Source organism: Ruditapes philippinarum, unplaced genomic scaffold, assembly GCF_026571515.1.
Source record: "Ruditapes philippinarum isolate M1 unplaced genomic scaffold, ASM2657151v2 ctg669_1_1_1_1, whole genome shotgun sequence".
Classification (NCBI taxonomy): domain Eukaryota; kingdom Metazoa; phylum Mollusca; class Bivalvia; order Venerida; family Veneridae; genus Ruditapes; species Ruditapes philippinarum.
The window spans coordinates 295,020-316,522 of record NW_026859351.1 but is presented as its reverse complement, the minus strand read 5'-3'; the positions used below and the strand labels follow the sequence as shown (position 1 = coordinate 316,522).

Genomic DNA, 21,503 nt, shown 5'->3' with positions numbered 1-21,503 from the left:
ATAGCAAAAACTTAAAAATCTTCTTTGAAAAACCCAAATAGCTAGAGTTTAGATATTAAGCATGAAACATCTAGTAATTGTCTACAAAGTTTGTTCAAATAAAAGCGCTGGGGTCAAATTGGCCCCGCCCCAGGGGTGTCATTGGTTTTAACTATATGTGCATAGTAAAAACTTAAAAAATCTTCTTTTCGAAAAACCCAATGAGCTAGAGGTTAGATTTTTAGCATGAAACATATTCTTATAGGTGTCTACCAAGTTTGTTCAAATAAAAGCCCTTGGGTTAAAATTGGCCCTGCTGGGGGGGGGGGGCAGAAGGAAGTGGGGTAGATCGTTGTTTTTCATTATATGTGTGTAGTAAAAACTTAACATCGTGAAACATCTTTAATGGGTGTCTTCCAAGTTTGTTCAAATAAAAGCCCTGGGGTTTAAAATGGCCCCGCTCCGGGTGCCTTTATACAGGTGAGCGTCCTCAGGGCCATCATGGCCCTCTTGTTTACTATGACTTTTTTAGTTTTAAAGGTATCTACCTCAAACTTCAAATACTTATTCCTTATCATCAATTACATTTTATTTGACAATGTTCATAACTCTTGAAGTAATATTTACAGATTTATCTCTCTTTGAACTTAGGATTTTCTTTAAGAAATATTATAACTTCTTTCATTTTTAAGGTATCGACTTCAAACTTAAAATATATATTCCTATCATTACACACATGTTGTGTGACAAGGTTCTTAACTCTAGCGAGACTATTTCTAGAATTATTCCCCTTGATCTTGGAATTTATGTTAACAATGTTATTTTTTTACTATAACTTAAAACATAATTATACATAATTGATTTTTCTTTCATAGTTTTGTCCTCCTTACTGTGTCCAGTATTTTATTAGTCAAGCTTCGCTGTCTCCTGTGATTGCTCTTGTTTGTTGATATACCAAGTATTCATCAATTGCAGAAATATTTTCTGTATCAATTTAGTATAAGTGATTGTTACTATTATAAATACATAAGAAAATTTAGTAGAAATCCAGAAAATAACATCAATTTATACATATTTACACTTTTAAAGAAACTGAAATTAGTTAAAAATCATGCGCTCAGATGTGACTTTTATTGAATATCTAACTTTGTATTGTATTTTCATTTGCTTCCTCTGACCTTTAGGCACACTAATATCTATTTTAAAAAAATAACAAATGTCCATTTTCAGATCCTAGGGTTTGCTAGAGTGTGTGTTTTTCAAATTTATATTGCATTTATTGCCATAAACTAAGTTCAACAAGTTATAGCACCAGGATGATGGTGCACTCTGTCACAGGATCAATATCATGAGTCACTCAGTGAAGGGAGGGATATGTTATGGATTGTTAAGAATGACCATCAGACTTTAAAAACTGCAAATTTATTTGTACATCATTTAGAACATATCACACCCCTGGCAACCTGCAAGATCTTGAAACAAATAACTATGATCTTGCACAAATGATAATATTTAACTTTGTCAAACACACTTATCTTTTATTTATGCTAAAGGTGCATACAATTATAATAAGATAAAGGATAACCCATGTAAACAATTTTTGAATTATTGTGAATTTCCATTAATATATGAAAATATGAATAAATTTTCTGTTAATTCTTTAATTGACCTTAAATGATAATGATTTATAAAGTTTACAGGCAATTATACTCATCTGGTGTAAAAGTTTATTTCAGAAATGTATAAAATCAGGATTGTTTTTCAGGATTTTGGGAACACGACCCATACCCATGGAATTGGGAATTTCAGCGGTGTTTTGTTGAAAAATTGGGAAAGAATGCATCACTGAAATTTTGCAGTGATTAAATGTGTGCAAACAATAACTGTCTATAATGGCATCTTCAAACATTTAAGCACTATTACAGTGAAGAAGCCCTTATTTGCAAAGATTTTAGAATTTGTATTCAATATTTTTATTTTGTAACTTTCAATTAAAAATTTTTTCCTGTGGGTTGGGAAAATAATATACTATTTTCAATTGGGAATATGACCCAATAACGGCTTTAAAATAAGCCAAAAAAAATCCCTGAAATTTGTCCATTAGGCAAATTACAAGAGGTGTAAATGTATTTATGGATGGCACTGTATTGCCCAGCCTTTGCGGTGCTCTTGCTTCAAGATTATTGTTACATTACAAGTTAAATTTTGTGTATATTGCCTTGACTTAGTTTGTTGTGCTTTTGTTTTAACCCTTTCACTGCCATAAGGATGGCATATGCCGCCCCTATTATTTTTGGCGTATTTGCCATTATGGACGGCTTTTGCCGTTTCTATAATATCAATAATAATAATAACAATAATAATAATAATAAATATATAGATAATTATACAATCAACAATAATTATTATTATACTAGCAGATATGGAAATATAGATAATTATTATAATACTTAAATAACAAATAATAATAATTATATTAATATTATAATATAGTTATTTCTTAGAAAACCGTCTGGCAAATAGGTGATCAATAAATCAATAACCCTCTGGCAGCTAAAGGGTAAAATGTCAGGTTAAATGTGATGTTATATTGCCTTGCTTATATTGCTTATTATTCTAAAAAACATATAATTTACCTTTACTGAATTCTCTTAAAAGACTTGGCCACCTTCAATTTTTGGAATTGTCTATAATCAATTTTGGGGAAGTCAAGATAAGATTGATAAGTCTAATAAAACCCTCAATTTAGAAGTCTGATATGAAGGACTGTTTTAATGAGAGTTCGGGGATAGCTACCCGGCTGTACAATTTCCAAGGTTTCCTTGGACAATATCAGGGAATTTTTCATGGAAAAAACCTTGGAGTATTGGGTATACTTTTTCAATACAATAAGAGTAAATTAAGAACAAAAATGGCAGGGTCTTTCCTAGGACAAATGCTTGGACAAATGCTTGGAAACCTTGGAGCTTGTACAAGGTTTCCATGAACATATGCCATAAACCTTGGAAACCTTGGAGTATTGGGACCAAGGTTTTTTCATTGGACATCCTCGGAAAGCTTGGACATTTCCATGGAAGTCCAATGTTATTTCCGACGAATTGTCCAAGGTTCTTCAAGTGAAAAAAACCTTGGAAAACCTGGGAAAATACTAGGACATCTTCATGATCTTGCAAAGCCATAGACGCTGTATCTTTGATGCTTGTAATTTCTGTGCTTTCTTACAATAGCCCCTTTGAGATATGGAATTTTCATCATTCTTATAACTAGTTGCCTTTAAATCCCTGACATATTGACGAACTCGCTCTCCATCATTTTTAAACACAATATGTTACACTGGTAGAATACAAAACATAAAATATTATAAATATTAAAACAATATTTATTCCGCTTGGTAACATCAATGTCAATGTCAATTTCTGGACAGCTTCAAAAGTCACAAAATTATGGCCATTTTCTCTTGATCAACTCTGAAATAAAAATATTAAAATGTCATTAAAAACTACATTAAAAACACTTAATTATACATGTAGTAACAAATGAGGAATGCAAGTCTTAAACAATATATTTTAAACGACAACATAATTTTATATTTCCCTTGCACAATTATCATTATCAAGGGAATAAGCACTCAGTAGATATATAGAAGACTTCCTAATTAATACAGATTTTACTTACTTTGAATAACTATGTATAAGGACATTAGAGTTTAACTACATTAGTTGCAACTTAATGCTGTGTAAAACTGTAAAATACTGCAAAAAAAGATTAATATGTTCAAATTTGATTACAATTCTAGGAAATAAAATTATACAAACCATGAAGGACTTTCAGTAATATTGTGTCCTCCAATGCTGGCCTTGATTTCGGTTTTAGTGTTGGTACTGTTGCCAGTAAAACACCTGCCCCTGTATTCTTCAACACTATAAAGTTTTCTGAACAGGAGCTTGCTGGCTTTTGAGAGTCATCACTGTACTTTACATATCCATACAGCTGTTCCTGGAATAATATAATTTAAGTAAGCAAAGTTTCAGTATATCTAGTCTATTTTAACATTAAATACATTGAATTCTCCTTAATCTTCATTTTCCATTAAAAACTTTTTATCTTCAAAAATTTAAGTTGAGCATACTAACTTGGAATTTCAGTAAGTAAATTAAACAAATAACTGATTCAATATAGAAATAATTAATAAATCTAGATCTAATTATCAAATAATTATTCACAGCATAATTTTATCAACCTTATACATTGTTGTATTATAGAAACATTTTTGCTTGCTGCCATAATATATTTTGATTGTTTAAAATAACCATTTTTTTCTGCATAAATGTATCTAAAAGTTATTTACCTGAAACTGTTTACTATGATTCTTGCATAGCTTCCTGCCTCAGGTCATTCTTAGTTCAATTACAACAACCAAACAATTCCACAATCTTGTCACATTTAGATAAATGTTTTCTTTGAAAATTCCACAATAATGTACACAATATTCAAAAACAAGATGATATCTCCAAAATAATCTGGAATACCACTTAGATCCTTTATGGTTAGCACTGAATGTCTGAGATTTCAAATTTTGCAACGGTTTCAGTCTGGACAAGTCTATCATAATGTGAAACAGGGATTATCAAAAAAAAAAAATCAAAACACCCATCATTGTATTTTTACATTTATTGAATGTATAAACATATCAAATGATAAATAAATGTAGAATTTGAAAATAATAATAAGTGTGTAAAAAATCAAAGTTTCAATGTCCTTCTAAACTGATTTTTTTAGAAATGTATCATGCTCAGATTCCCTTAATAATCACATGGAATAGTCTGGTCAGCATCCCAGAATGCCCCATGAGGTCAGATTAGTCATGCAAAGATAGAGGGAAGGGCAGATGGTAATCATTAGTCTTATCTGACCTGTGTGTTATATTAGTATTTATTTATCCTGACTAGGCAAGCTGGTTATTATATTTAACAAATTTTGCACATAAAGCCATATATATATATAATGGGCAATAATTATTATATAATTTATGTGTTTATTGTGCACATAAACTAAGTGGCAGAGTAAAGTGTAACCTAAATGTATGTCTACAAATATTCAGAGAATGTACTATTTTATATGGCCTAAAAACATATACTCTTATATCAAAGTTTAATAGCATTTTAAAATTATTTAACTGTTGCTTACATGCTGTCAAGAAATAAAAAAGTCTAAAGATACAAACTACAGGGAAGATACTCATGCATTTAGAAACTTAGAAACCAACAGAACATTTTCCATACTGTTTTGATAAAAAAAATTAAATGTACTATGTATTATACTCAACATCATTCATCTCTGTAATGCAATGAATTTAGTAGATTGTATGCATGTACATGTATATATTTGATATTTTTAATAACTTTATATTTAATAATTAAATACAAAAATCAATAAATGATTATATTTCTTAAAAATGTCTATTTATATCTTCTGAAAAGGATTAAATATTCTTTTCCTTCTAGCACATCATAATGACAATAAATGTAAATAATTCAGTATTCATTATCATTAAGATGATTTGAAAAAATGAAAGAAAAATTGCCTAAGTCCTTTGTCCAAGCTGAAAATTTTCTAAGTGTTTCTTTCCAAGTGAATTCCAAGCTAAAAATTGTCTAAGTGTCTGAATGTGTTCATTTTCCCAGCTTGAAAAAAACTATGTTTTACTTTCCCAGGTATTGTCCAAGCGATTCCTAGGAATTTTTCAGACAACCATGGAATATGTCCAAGGAAAAGTTAGAAAAAAAACCTTTCACCTTGGACAATTGCAACATTGTCCAAGGTTTCCTAGTAAAACTACCATTAAAGCTTGGACTTCCATGGTTTTTTCCATGATTTTTCTTGAATACCTTGGAAAATACACAGCCGGGTGGGAATCAAACTTGCAACCCCTTGATTTGTAATTAGACAGTGTTACCATTGAAATACTGCATCCATTCTATTGTACATTTATTTCACACTTTCCAAGTTACTGAATTTCTTAAAAAGACAATTAAGCTGCTTTCATTTTTAAGTGTGTCCAAATTCAATTTCGGGGATGTCAAGATGAAAAACTAAAAATTATATAGACTAGCCTGGCTCTAAAGTGGTGGCCTGGCTCTATAGTGGTGGGTTTTGGTTCCAGCAAGTTAAAGATTAAAGCCCTCATTTGCTGGGTACTAATCCAACGGCTATAATCCCTAATAATCCAGTTGTACCTGTCTATATGTGACTGGTAAAGGTGGTCAATTTTAATTGAGTGATAATTGAGGCCATACAAAGTATTGCCCCTAGCATTACTGCACAATAAATCGTCCTACAGTTATAATGTGACACAATACAAGGTCACATGTTCTTATTTTTCACATTTCACAAAATAATAGTACTAACTGGATTGCTCAGTTGTTTAAGTACATGTAGTAAGAACAGTTGACCAAACAACGTTTTGAATTTAGTTCTTAGCATGTGCTTTACATGTAAGTAGCCTATTTATTAATGGAGATTCATAATTTGAATATTCATAAAGAATTTTTAAACTTTAAAAAATAATTAAATTGTCAATTTTGGGTTATATTCCTGTAATGTTATATGTGAAAGTTGCTTATTTTCTTTTAAATTTGTAAACATATATTCACATATCTGCATGCACAACATTAATATAGTAAAATATTTTTCAGGTGGGTAGTGACCTCACAGAAAACAATTATGAGAAATAAAGGGGGCGGTATATAGAGAGCCATTAGTTTGAGACAAGACAGTATGTCCTGCTAGTACCAAGAATATCTTGCAAAAGTTGGACATGAGGCAAAAAAAAGAACTTGATGTATAATTCTGAAGTTTTATCCCTTTGATGAACTTAAGACTAAGGCAAGTGACTTATTATAATCCTCTGTAATATTGATGAAATTTACAATTACAACTCATCAATAGGATAAAAGCTGTTACTTTATTTGGAGTGTTTTCAAATGTTACCTGTGTTTTTTTCAGAATTTGGACAATAATTTTGCAAACTCAGCAATACTACCTGTAAATATTTGTACATAATTTGATGCATCTGTTGACTGGTTGTTAAAAGATACTGCAATTTTCTTGTTGTGGGATCATTCTTGGAACTTTGAATCATTCTCTGCAAGGAAGCTATATATCCAGCTTAGCGTTTGAATGGTTGTGATTCTCAAAACTTGTGTGTCTGTGTAGGTTACTAAGGGCACAATTTGGTGAAAAATAATCTACATTTTGATAAAAGTGTTTTCATATTAAGTGATGCAACCTCTGCACAATGGTCCTCTGTATGTTACAATCACATCTTTAAGACATCAGTAAGGCCTAAACTAAAATATTGTTTGTTTCTCCTCCCGCTATGTTCCCACGAAAATCAAGCTACCTTAAATATTTTATTGCCTACTGAATATGAAAGCAGAGAGTGTCAGTGAAAATCAGATCTTTATATCTGTCTCATGTTTTTATGTCGCCTGGAAAAAGGTGACATAAAGGAGTTACTTTTGTCGTCATCGGCAACAGTGCCCTTAGGCTTGTTTGGAGCATATAACTCAATCACTCTTTAAGTAACGTCGGATTGACTTCAAACTTGGTATGCATGCTTCTTTCAATAACTCAAAGTGCATTGCACAAGATTTTTATTCTGCACATCTTATTTTTTGAGTTATTGCCCTTTGTTAATTTTCATATTTCATTTTTGTCTGGGCCATTTCTCATAAACTTTAAAAGCTATGGACTTGAAACTTCATAGGATGATAGATCTCATTAAAACAAAATGGCAGTGCACATTAGAATCATTACGGGTTGGAATGGGTTGGAACTTCACACAATGTTTTTTGAACATTATAGACGTCACTATCTTAAAGACCCATAACTCTAACACAGATTTTGACAGAATAAAGACCCTTTTTCAACATAAAAAATTTCACATTATCCAGACTTTGAATTTCATTTTATATGATAATAGAAATTATGCCTGTTGGGTTTTTTTTTCATTTCACAAGGACGAGAATTGTCCTTTTCTTTTTTTTTAGTTATTGTTTTTGTTATTTGTTCTTTGCATACTTTTTAGCTCGACTATTCGATAAGAATAAGTAGAGCTATTGCAGTCACCCGAGTGTCGGCGTCAGTGTCGGCGTTACCACTTATATTAAAGTTTTTGTAATACCTCGAATATTTTCAAAGTCCATTGACATATGGCTTTGAAACTTTGCAAACTTGTTTACCATCATGACCCCAACCTGTAGACAGGAGGAGGTAACTGTATCAAGCATTTTGACAGAATTATGCCCCCTTTTTTACTTAAAATTTACATTTAAGTTTGCATACCACCTCAGATATTTTAACATTCTATTGACATCTGGCTTTGAAACAGGTTGAAATTTTATACACTTCTTTGAGAGCATAATAGGACTCTCTTCAATGCCTATAACTGTAACATGGTTTTAAAGAAAAAAATTTCCCTTTTGTTAACTTAGAAAATTTTACATTATCAAGGTTTTTTTACTATCAAGCACTAAGAATAGTCAAGCGTTGCTGTCCTACTGACAGCTCTTGTTGTACTAGACCATTACTCATAAAGGCTTAGAGATATTATTACATGTAATTCAAAAATTCATTGGAAAATTGATCACAATAAGAAGGAATGCAGTAGAGTATCGAGTCCTCTTTGTATAATTTTTCTCCTGTTTGACAGAAGATTTGACGGTGTGTGACTGCTTCTTGCTGTAGTTTAAAATGAACAGCATGTAAAAAGGCCTAAAGTGTCAGGTTTATCGTGTATTACAATTAAGCCACAAATAACCGCCTCGGTGGTCGAGGGGTGAGAGTCGATGACTTCTAAACCAGTTACCTCTCTGGCATGGGTTCCATCCCCGGGAGATGCTTTGGTAGTTAAGCACAGAAGAAGGTAGTCTAGTACTGGTGTAACTCTCCAGGAACGATGGTTAGGAAACTACCAGCCTATATGACTGAAATACTGTTTGGAAAAGGCATAAAATGAAACAAACAAACAAAAACAAAAAACATACCCTAAGATGTGGCCATGTGGGACATGGTTTATATATACTGAAACAAAAAAGAAACTTTCTTCAAGTTTGAATGTCACAAAGATATGTTAGTACAGTTTTTCAATCCTTTTGAAACTCGATTTTTATGTTGAATAAACATATCCGGCTTTTATACGGGGATTAGCTGACAGATTTTGCAAACAAAACGAGTTTTACATGCTTCTACATGTATATAAGTGTGTATATCTAAGTGGTACCCTTGAGCAGCTGGCACATACTTTGCGAAAGTTTCTTTTTTGGTTCAGTATGTGTGCAACTATATATAAGGCAAATTACAGTACTAAATTGAATAGCCACAGAATTTATATGAGTATGTCCAGTTTTGTTACTAAGTAGTGAATGCTTTAAAATGTCAAATATAATTTGGAAAGACACTTTCCTGCAACTGGCTGGTACATGAAAAATGTTGTAGAGAAAGTAAATTGTGGACATTTTCTTGCAAGTAGATTAAAACATTGAAAAAAAACTATTAAGAATGATTATAACCTATTTCTTGTTATATTAATTACCATATATTTCTATATCTTACAGGAAAGTGAGGGTTAATATTTCTTCATGTCACAATACAGATACAACGTGTATTACAGTAATCAATGGTAAGTATGTAACCTTAAATCTGAACTGTCTTAAAGGAACTCCACTGAGGTCCAAAAGATTTGAATAATTCTTTAACCCTTTCACTGCCATAGGGACGGCTTTTGCAGATTCTATAATAATAATAATAATTATAAAAATAATAATTATAAAAATAATAATAATAAATATATTGGTAATTATACCATCGACAATAATTATTATTATACTAGCAGACTTGGAAACATATATAATTATTATAATACTTATAATAAATAATAATAATTATATTAATGAATAATATAATAATTTCTTATAAAACCTGGCAAATAGGTGATCAATAAATAAATAACCCTCTGGCAGCGAAAGGGTTAACAAGATCAGCTGTGACACTTAAAACAGAAAGATATGCAAAATATAAATAAGAAATATACTGAGAAATAAATAGAAAATCATATTTTTATGCAATTCTTAGTCCATATTTAGTGAGAAGCAGCACAGCACTTTAACTTTGGGTCATTTTCACAATTAGAATAATCATTCTCGAAAAACAGAGTGTGTGAATGATCTGAAATATAGAAAACAAGTTATTTGTCTAGATCATACTATGCTCATCTTTGGGCAGAAATTTATTGAAATCTAGTAAATTCTTCCTGAATATGATACATTTGAATAAGTGTATGTATGAACTATGGGAAGTTGCCTTCTGTATTACTTGTCAAATTAATTTGGTCTATTCTTATAAAACTGCCAGTTTTTTTGTAATGACACTATGTAATCATATGGTGATTGGTACAGTTTAAAAACATAACTTACTTATTCTGTGTGTTTTCCAAAGGTGTTTATTCATATTTCAAAAAAAGACTGCATTGTAATTATCAGTTTTTCAAATATCAAATTTAAGCATAATATATATCTTTTATCTAGAATAATTATTTTCAGTCCTGTTTGGTCAGAAAACCTCAGTTGAGTACCTTTAACTGTTAGCCAAGTATAATGCTTCATGTTCATGAACTTGAGTGTGTGAAGTGGTGTACCCGGCTGTACAATTTCCAAGGTTTCCTTGGACAATATCAGGGAATTTTTCATGGAAAAAACCTTGGAGTATTGGGTATACTTTTTCAATACAATAAGAGTAAATTAAGGACAAATGCTTGGACAAATGCTTGCTTGGAGCTTGTATAAGGTTTCCATGAACATATGCCATAAACCTTGGAAACCTTGGAGTATTGGTGGAGTATTGGGACCAAGGTTTTTTCATTGGACATCCTCCGAAAGCTTGGACATTTCCATGGAAGTCCAATGTTATTTTCCTTGGAATTGTCCAAGGTTTTTCAAATGAAAAAAACCTTGGAAAACCTAGGAAAATACTAGGACATCCTCATGATCTTGAAAAGCCGTAGATGCTGTATCTTTGATGCGTGTAAATTCTGTGCTTTCTTACAATAGCCCCTAGAAATGGAATTTCCATCATTCTTATAATTAGTTGCCTTTAAATCCCTGACATATTGACGAACTCGCTCTCCATCATTTTTAAACACAATATGTTACACTGGTAGAATACAAAACATAAAATATTATAAATATTAAAACAATATTTATTCCGCTTGGTAACATCAATGTCAATGTCAATTTCTGGACAGCTTCAAAAGTCACAAAATTATGGCCATTTTCTCTTGATCAACTCTGAAATAAAAATATTAAAATGTCATTAAAAACTACATTAAAAACACTTAATTATACATGTAGTAACAAATGAGGAATGCAAGTCTTAACAAATATATTTAAACGACAACATAATTTTATATTTCCCTTGCACAATTATCATTATCAAGGGAATAAGCACTCAGTAGATATATAGAAGACTTCCTAATTAATACAGATTTTACTTACTTTGAATAACTATGTATAAGGACATTAGAGTTTAACTACATTAGTTGCAACTTAATGCTGTGTAAAACTGTAAAATACTGCAAAAAAAGATTAATATGTTCAAATTTGATTACAATTCTAGGAAATAAAATTATACAAACCATGAAGGACTTTCAGTAATATTGTGTCCTCCAATGCTGGCCTTGATTTCGGTTTTAGTGTTGGTACTGTTGCCAGTAAAACACCTGCCCCTGTATTCTTCAACACTATAAAGTTTTCTGAACAGGAGCTTGCTGGCTTTTGAGAGGTCATCACTGTACTTTACATATCCATACAGCTGTTCCTGGAATAATATAATTTAAGTAAGCAAAGTTTCAGTATATCTAGTCTATTTTAACATTAAATACATTGAATTCTCCTTAATCTTCATTTTCCATTAAAACTTTTTATCTTCAAAATTTAAGTTGAGCATACTAACTTGGAATTTCAGTAAGTAAATTAAACAAATAACTGATTCAATATAGAAATAATTAATAAATCTAGATCTAATTATCAAATAATTATTCACAGCATAATTTTATCAACCTTATACATTGTTGTATTATAGAAACATTTTTGCTTGCTGCCATAATATATTTTGATTGTTTAAAATAACCATTTTTCTGCATAAATGTATCTAAAAGTTATTTACCTGAAACTGTTTACTATGATTCTTGCATAGCTTTCTGCCTCAGGTCATTCTTAGTTCAATTACAACAACCAAACAATTCCACAATCTTGTCACATTTAGATAAATGTTTTCTTTGAAATTCCACAATAATGTACACAATATTCAAAAACAAGATGATATCTCCAAAATAATCTGGAATACCACTTAGATCCTTTATGGTTAGCACTGAATGTCTGAGATTTCAAATTTTGCAACGGTTTCAGTCTGGACAAGTCTATCATAATGTGAAACAGGGATTATCAAAAAAAAAAAATCAAAACACCCATCATTGTATTTTTACATTTATTGAATGTATAAACATATCAAATGATAAATAAATGTAGAATTTGAAAATAATAATAAGTGTGTAAAAATCAAAGTTTCAATGTCCTTCTAAACTGATTTTTTTAGAAATGTATCATGCTCAGATTCCCTTAATAATCACATGGAATAGTCTGGTCAGCATCCCAGAATGCCCCATGAGGTCAGATTAGTCATGCAAAGATAGAGGGAAGGGCAGATGGTAATCATTAGTCTTATCTGACCTGTGTGTTATATTAGTATTTATTTATCCTGACTAGGCAAGCTGGTTATTATATTTAACAAATTTTGCACATAAAGCCATATATATATATAATGGGCAATAATTATTATATAATTTATGTGTTTATTGTGCACATAAACTAAGTGGCAGAGTAAAGTGTAACCTAAATGTATGTCTACAAATATTCAGAGAATGTACTATTTTATATGGCCTAAAAACATATACTCTTATATCAAAGTTTAATAGCATTTTAAAATTATTTAACTGTTGCTTACATGCTGTCAAGAAATAAAAAAGTCTAAAGATACAAACTACAGGGAAGATACTCATGCATTTAGAAACTTAGAAACCAACAGAACATTTTCCTTACTGTTTTGATAAAAAAAAATAAATGTACTTTGTATTATACTCAACATCATTCATCTCTGTAATGCAATGAATTTAGTAGATTGTATGCATGTACATGTATATATTTGATATTTTTAATAACTTTATATTTAATAATTAAATACAAAAATCAATAAATGATTATATTTCTTAAAAATGTCTATTTATATCTTCTGAAAAGGATTAAATATTCTTTTCCTTCTAGCACATCATAATGACAATAAATGTAAATAATTCAGTATTCATTATCATTAAGATGATTGAAAAAATGAAAGAAAAATTGCCTAAGTCCTTTGTCCAAGCTGAAAATTTTCTAAGTGTTTCTTTCCAAGTGAATTCCAAGCTAAAAATTGTCTAAGTGTCTGAATGTGTTCATTTTCCCAGCTTGAAAAAAACTATGTTTTACTTTCCCAGGTATTGTCCAAGCGATTCCTAGGAATTTTTCAGACAACCATGGAATATGTCCAAGGAAAAGTTAGAAAAAAAACCTTTCACCTTGGACAATTGCAACATTGTCCAAGGTTTCCTAGTAAAACTACCATTAAAGCTTGGACTTCCATGGTTTTTTCCATGATTTTTCTTGAATACCTTGGAAAATACACAGCCGGGCATGCATTTTCATGACTTCTTTAAACATAATTGACTTTGTTTAAATTAAATATGATATAATCCCGGTTAAGGTATTTTCAAAAATTTAAAGAGAAACATGTATATCGAGTTTGCTGGTGTGTTTTTCCTTACACAAATACACATGGTGAGTTATTTATCAAACAATGTATCTGCTCTTTAAATTGTGATGTGTTATGACAATACTAAGCTTGCAAACTTATGAGCCAGCTGAAAATTAATATTTCCAGATGCTATTTGAGAACATGCAGTATCAATATAAGAATATCAATATAAAATATTATAAAAGTTACAATTAATTATCATAAATGTCGAGGTAATGTTATTGTAAAGATTAGAAAATTGATGTTGTTGTTCATGATGATAATGATTAACCATTTACCTCATATATACGCGAAACAACGCACTTTAGACTCCTCCCCCCCTGCCCCCTCTCTTTTAGGTCTCAAATAGTGAAAAAATGTCCTTTTTGAGCCCCAAACACTTGTTTTTGTGTCGCCTTGAAAAGGTGACATATAGGGGTTACTTTTGTCGGCGGTGTCGGTGTCGGCGTCTCCTAAAGCTTGTCCAGAGCATAAGTCAGTCATTATAAGACAGATTGACTTCAAACTTGGTATGCATGCCTCTTTCAATAACTTGAAGTGCAGTGCACAAGAACTGGTACTCTGCACTTCTTAATTTTTGAGTTATTGCCCTTTGTAAATTTTCATACTTTAATTTTGTCCGGGCCATTTCTCTTCAACTATGGACTTGAAACTTCATAGGATGATAGATCTCATTAGGAAGAAATGCAGTGCACAAGAACGGGTACTCTGCACTTCCTAATTTTTGAGTTATTTCCCTTGGTTAATTTTCATACTTTATTTTTTTCTCTGGGCCATTTCTCCTAATGTATAAAAGCTATGGACTTGCAAATTCATAGGATGATAGATCTTATTAAGGAAAAGTGCAGTGCACAAGAACTGGTACTCTGTATTTCATATTTTTTGAGTTATTGCCCTTTGTTAATTTTCATACTTTATTTTTGACCTGGCCATTTCTCCGAAAGTATAAAAGCTATGGACTTGAAACTTCATAGGATGATAGATCTCATGAAGAAGAAGTGCAGTGCACAAGAAGTGGTATCTGTATTTCTTATTTTTTGAGTTATTACCCTTTGTTAATTTTCATACTTTATTTTTGTCCAGGCCATTTCTCCGAAAGTATAAAAGCTATGGACTTGAAACTTAATTCATAGGATGATGATCTCATGAAGAAGAAGTGCAGTGCACAAGAAGTGGTACTCTGCATTTCTTATTATTGAGTAATTACCCTTTGTTAATTTTCATACTTTAATTTTGTCCAGGCCATTTCTCATAAATTATAAAAGCTATGGACTTGAAAATTCATAGGACGATAGATCTTATTGATAAGAAGTGCAGTGCACAGAAACTGCTGCTCTGCATTTTTAGCTCACCTGTCACAAAGTGACAGGGTGAGCTTTTGTGATCGCTTTTCGTCCGGCGTCCGTCCGTCCGTCGTCCGTCCGTCGTCCGTCCGTCCGTCCGTCCGTAAACTTTTACTTTAAATGACATCTCCTCATAAACCACTAAGCCAATTTCATCCAAACTTCACAGGAATGTTCCTTTGGTGGTCACCTTTAAAAATTGTTCAAAGAATTTAATTCCATGCAAAACTCTGGTTGCCATGGCAACCGAAAGAAAAAACTTTAAATATCTTCTTTTAAAAAACCATAAGAGCTAGAGCTTAGATATTTAGCATGAAACATCTTCTAGTGAGTGTCTACCAAGTTTGTTCAAATAAAAGCCCTGGGGTCAAAATTGGCCCCGCCCCGGGGGGTCATTGATTTTCCCTATATGCATATAGTAAAAACTTAAAAAAATCTTCTTTTAAAGAACCCAAAGAGCTAGAGCTAAGATATTTAGCATGAAACATGTTCTAATGGGTGTCTACCAAGTTTGTTCAAATAAAAGCCCTGGGTGAAAATTGGCCCCGCCCCGGGGTCATTGATTTTCCCTATATGCATATAGTAAAAACTTAAAAAATCTTCTTTTAAAGAACTCAAAGAGCTAGAGCTTAGATATTTGGCATGAAACATCTTCTAGTGAGTGTCCTACCAAGTTTGTTCAAATAAAAGCCCTGGGGTCAAAATTGGCCCCGCCCCGGGGGTCATTGATTTTCCCTATATGCATATAGTAAAAACTTAAAAAATCTTCTTTAAAGAACCCAAAGAGCTAGAGCTAAGATATTTAGCATGAAACATGTTCTAATGGGTGTCTTCCAAGTTTGTTCAAATAAAAGCCCTAGGGTGAAAATTGGCCCCGCCCCGTGGGTCATTGATTTTCCCTATATGCATATAGTAAAAACTTAAAAATCTTCTTTTAAAGAACTCAAAGAGCTAGAGCTTAGATATTTGGCATGAAACATCTTCTAGTGTGTGTCTACCAAGTTTGTTCAAATAAAAGCCCTGGGGTCAAAATTGGCCTCGCCCGGGGGGGGGTCATTGATTTTCCCTATATGCATATAGTAAAAACTTAAAAAATCTTCTTTTAAAGAACCCAAAGAGCTAGAGCTAAGATATATAGCATGAAACATGTTCTAATGGGTGTCTACCAAGTTTGTTCAAATAAAAGCCCTGGGGTCAAAATTGGCCCCGCCCCGGGGGGTCATTGATTTTCCCTATATGCATATAGTAAAAACTTAAAAAATCTTCTTTTAAAGAACTCAAAGAGCTATGGCTAAGATATTGAGCATCAAACATGTTCTAATAGGTGTCTACCAAGTTTGTTCAAATACAAGCCCAGGGGTCAAAATTGGCCCCGCCCCTGGGTCATTGATTTTCTTTATATGTGTTTAGCAAAAACTTTAAATCTTCTTTGAAAAAAACCCAAATAGCTAGAGTTTAGATATTAAGCATGAAACATCTTCTAGTAAGTGTCTACAAAGTTTGTTCAAATAAAAGCCCTGGGGTCAAAACTGGCCCTGCCCCATGGGTGTCATTGTTTTTAACTATATGTGTATAGTAAAAACTTTAAAAAAATCTTCTTTTAAAAAGCCCAATGAGCTAGAGCTTAAATGTTTAGCATGAAACATCTTCTTATGGGTGTCTACCAAGTTTGTGCAAATAAAAGCTCTTGGTTAAATTGGCTCTGCAACGTTGGGGGGGGGGGGTTGGGGGCCTATATACAGGTGAGCGACCTCAGGGCCATCATGGCCCTCTTGTTTATTTTTGGCCAGGTTGCACTGGTGCAAATCCGGGTTATAGTATGGTGAATGTCGGGCGGCGGGCGGGCAGGTGGCGGGCGGGCAGCAAGGAAAATATTTTCGTAACAGTTTTCTCAGCAACTACTTATCAAAGCCTTATGATATTTGGCATACAGCATAGACACATGTTGGTCCCATACCGTTCGGATTTGATTTCAGGTCTGTCGCTCATCCACTTCCTGTTTCCACTTAGTTAATTAATTAGTTAAATTTTTCGACATTAATGGTCAATGGTAGGAAATTTTCCTTTGGATTTGATTTCAGGTCTGTCGCTCATCCACTTCATGTTTATCCACTAAGTTAAATTAGTTAAATTTTTCGACATTAATGGTCAATGGAAGGAAATTTTCGTAACAGTTTTCTCAGCGACTACTACTAATATCACAGCCTCTTGATATTTGGCATACAGCATTGACAAGTGGTCCCATACAGTGGGATTCGATTTTAGGTGTGTAGCTCATCCACTTCCTGTTTACCCACTTAATTAAATTTTCGACATTAATGGGTCAATGGTAAATTTTTTTCGTAACATCACAGCCTCATGATATTTGGTGTACAAATGCAACCTGGCCTTTTCTGTCTTTGACCCATTTTTTTATGCCCCCGCCATGTAATGGCCGGGGAATATAGTGTTACCCTGTTCCGTCCTTCTGTCATTCCGTCATCATCAGTTTCCGTTCATTATCTTAAGATCTGTTTGACACATTCAACTCAAATTTGACATAATTATGGATATGTCATGAGAAAATACAGGTCAAGTTCGAATTTGGTCATGGTTCAATGATTTTTGGCAGAGTTATGCCCCTTTTACTTTGAAAATAATATGAAATTTCTGTTTCCGTTCATTATCTCCCCAACGGTACAACACATTCAACTCAAACTTGACATATGGATATGTCATGAGAAAATACAGGTCAAGTTCGAATTTGGTTATGGTTCGATGATTTTTGGCAGAGTTATGCCCCTTTTACTTTGAAAATAATATGAAATTTTCAGTTTCCGTTCTTTATCTCCCCAACGTTACAACACATTCAACTCAAACGTGACATATGGATGCGTCAAAGGAATGCGCAGGTCAAGTTCAAATTTGGTCATGGTTCAATGATTTTTGGCAGAGTTATGCCCCTTTCACTTTGAAAGTAATATGAAATTTTCAGTTTCCGTTTATTATCTCCCCAATGGTACAACACATTCAACTCAAATTTGACATATGGATATGTTTTTGGAATGCCCAGGCCAAGTTCGAATTTGGTCATGGTTCAATGATTTTTGGCAGAGTAATGCCCCTTTCACTTTGAAAATAATATGAAATTAACAGATTCTGTTCATTATCTACCCAACAGTGTCACATATTCAACTTTAATTTGACATATGGATATGTCAAAGGAATGGGCAGGTCAAGGTGGAATTTGGTCATGGTTTGATGATTTTTTGGCAGAGTTATGTCCCTTTCACTTTGAAAATAATATAGATACATCTTAGGAATAAGCAGTTTAAGTTTGAATTTGGTCATGGTTCAATGATGTTAGGCAAACTTATCTTTCCTGAATGTTGGAAAAATTTTGAACTTTCAGTTTCAGCACTCATTCTTTTAGCCATTATTTTGGCTACAAATATAATATGCAATATGCTATTTCTAAAAGGTTAAGACTGAATAATTTCAGTGTCTTGAACATTGTATGGAAATGGTTTGTGTTAACATTGAAAAGTTTTAAGGGCTTTGAACTTAAAATGAAAAAAAATAATTAATGCACCATCTGAAATTTTGGCTGCATGCGGGGGCATCCGTGGCATGATGACACATTTCTAGTTTGAGTTATTGCCCTTTGTTAATTTTCATATTTCATTTTTGTCCTGGCCATTTTTCCTAAACTATATTGTTCACAAGACGACACATCTGACTCTCAGAGTTCTTGTGTTTGAGAAATGTTGCTAAAAAAAAGTGACCTCTTTTTCGGCGCCGTCCCTCATCCAAAAGATACATCAGGGTGTTGCCAGAAGGGGGAATGTGCCAGATTCTGTTTGGGGGGTTTGAATGGAGGCGGCAGTCCCCCTTATCCCCAAGAAAATTTTGGGCTTGTGAGAGGCTAAAAATGACCCCAGGTTGATCCTACTGTAACATGTAACCAACACTGAAAAGCCTTTGACTCTATCTCAATCCCTTGAGAAGTTGCAGCACTTTGAAATTAATTTTGATGGAAAAAAATCAAGTCAAAATAGTGATTTTTGGCAATTTTGAGATGTCCCCTCGTTGCCATGGTAACAGGAAATTTAAAACTGAGCATGTCATTACAAAAGCAATGGTCCAGTCAACATTTGTGCCAAGTTTGATTAGTATTGAAGCATTTTTCATAGTTTCATAGCAGTTTGAACTTGTAACACTAGGCTTTTCAATGAAAACGGCCATTTTTCACAATATGCTCATGAGGGAAAGGGTTAAGCAAATTTATTATGCTTGTTATAGTAGATCTATACTAATAACTTATATGCAAAATTTCAGATCATTAGCTTACTCCGTTTTTCCAGAGTTAAATTATTATAATAGTGAAAAATGACACAAAATCAAATCTGACTGAGAATAGCACAAACAAACAATTTTTAATGTATTTCATGTATATTTCTTAGTTATATTTAATTTTAGTAATAGAAAGAGCACCGAAACACGAGGCTATCTTTTTTGTACGAGGGGGCATAGCCCCCGAGTATTAATCAGATTGCCGAGTGTTTTGGTGTTCTTTCTCTTTTGTATCATAGTCAAACATAAAAGCACGTTCCCTGCTCTCACAATATGAAAACCCGACAAAAATGAACTAATGAACGAACATCTGAATATGACATTTCTGTGGCTTTCCCTCTGCCGTCACAATATGTAAACCCCAGCAAAAATGAGCCAATCAATGGACATGCTCTGGAGTGCGGGTTACGAACTAATACCCGCACTCCAGTTAACGCACTGTGCATGTATATGTATACGATTTAACCCTGACATATTTTCAACAGAAAGGTCTCCAAACAATGATACAAATTTCTGTTTAAAGTGCTCATGTTTATCTATGTGAAAAATTTAAGTGTTATGTTTTTAGGCTTATAAACCTCAGTGGTTTATCAATATAATTATTGACTAGTATGCCATTGAATATGGTGTGATAGTCACTGGCAGATGACATTTTGACCGAGGCAATAGCCAAAGTCAATTTGACTTTCTGCCGGTGAATATCACATCATATTCAATGGCTTACTAGTCAATAATTGTTTTATTATATGAATAGGTTATCAGAAATAAAAGAATCACATGAAGTACAACCTTATACATGTACAACTTTGCCTGTTCGGGGAAAAAAGATGCGCATGTCAGTTGTGCAACTTCTATGCGAACCCTGAGAAAAGAAATTAAACTTTATATGATGATAATAGAATGCTTCTTATAGAAATATGGATATTTGAAGTGATGTTATTAGAAATGATGTTTATATTTAATATTGATATAATTTTTCTGATGAAAGACATCATGTTAGTGTCATTAAAGATTACAGAATTGATTTTGATGGTGATGATGATGATGATTCTTATAGGAAAAGCAATATTTGAAATGATTTAATTAGACTTGATGATAATATTTTATTATCAACTAATATCATATAATGGTACTGTTATATGACATGAGATAGATGTTATCAGGTTTTCTTGTCCGGTCTGTATTTTTTTAACCAGTGGAAGGAATATTAAACTACTTAGCAGAAATGTTAACCATAATGGGAACATGTGCAGAGACCTTTTCTAGGTCAAGGTCACACTTAGTCATTTTGTTTCAATATTAAAATATTTTGTCCGCTCTTTATCTTTTGAACAGATCGAAGAAAATTTTACTTTTTGGCAGAATTACTACTTATATTGAGACAGTGTGCAGAACACAAGTTTGGACTTCCTACAGTTAGAATTGGCCTTATCCCAGGGATTAATACTATTGATTTATATAGACTTGTATAGGAGTTTTTGTGTTCGGCCTGTATCTTTGAACTGGTGGAAGGAAATTCAAACTACTTGTCAGAAATGTTAATCATAATGAGACAATGTGCAGAGTGCAGGTTTGACCTCCCTTAGGTCAAGGTCATACTTAGTTCATTTTTTTATCAATCTCAAAATTTTGTGTTCACTCTGTTTCTTTTAAACTGATAAAATGAAATTAAATCTATGCGGCAGAAATATTTATATTACTGAGATGATAGACAGAGGGCAGTTTTGGACTACCTCCGGTCAAGGTCACACTGACTCTTTCAAAATCCTTATATAAAGTGTATATATTACAAAGGGAGATTACAATGTATGAATTTATTGATATGTTTCCTCCCAATATACATGTTTGTGTAATTACCACCCTTTATTTCCAAAAATCTATTACTTTATAACGTTCAATCTTATTAATTGAAACTTATGTTACTTGAGATATGTAAATTCATTAAAT

General features: G+C 32.5%; 2 long non-coding RNA genes across 2 annotated transcripts; both read right to left on the bottom strand.

Annotated features, from left to right (window-relative positions):
* Positions 1 to 2,774: 2,774 nt before the first annotated feature.
* LOC132756204 (uncharacterized) lies at positions 2,775 to 5,513 on the bottom strand. Its single transcript, XR_009629299.1, has 3 exons — positions 4,328 to 5,513; positions 3,795 to 3,975; positions 2,775 to 3,446 (listed from the first exon to the last, which is right to left on the bottom strand). It is a non-coding gene; the product is annotated as an uncharacterized LOC132756204 (long non-coding RNA).
* Positions 5,514 to 11,128: 5,615 nt separating this feature from the next.
* On the bottom strand, positions 11,129 to 12,529 carry LOC132756203 (uncharacterized). The gene is made up of 3 exons (XR_009629298.1): positions 12,202 to 12,529; positions 11,672 to 11,853; positions 11,129 to 11,324 (listed from the first exon to the last, which is right to left on the bottom strand). It is a non-coding gene; the product is annotated as an uncharacterized LOC132756203 (long non-coding RNA).
* Between the last annotated feature and the right edge of the window lie 8,974 nt (positions 12,530 to 21,503).